Genomic DNA, 406 nt, shown 5'->3' on the forward strand with positions numbered 1-406 from the left:
GCAAGGGGCTACAGGAAAGCTGGGGAGGGACTTTTATCAGTTGTGTGGTGGCAGGATGAGGGGTGATGGTGTCAAACTCAAAGAGGGGAGATTTCAGTTAGATACTAGGAAGAAATGTTTGATGCTGAGGGTGGTGACGCTCTGTCCCAGGTTGCCCTGGGCGAGAGGTGGGAGAAGCCGCATCGCTGGCCCCATGTCAGGTCAGGTTGTCCCTTGTGGCTCTGAGCAAGCTGCTCTAGTTGCAGATGTCCCTGCTCCCTGCAGGGGATTGGACTGGAGGAGCTCTGAAGGTCCCTTCAGCCCACACCAGTCTGTGATTCTGTGAGGACATGTGGCTGGGGCAGGCAGGAATGAAGAAAGCTGGTATGAGAAAGAGGTGTTGCAGAGGCAGGGGGGGGGGGCCAGG

This window comes from Buceros rhinoceros, unplaced genomic scaffold (assembly GCF_000710305.1).
Source record: "Buceros rhinoceros silvestris isolate BGI_N320 unplaced genomic scaffold, ASM71030v1 scaffold32310, whole genome shotgun sequence".
Lineage (NCBI taxonomy): Eukaryota > Metazoa > Chordata > Aves > Bucerotiformes > Bucerotidae > Buceros > Buceros rhinoceros.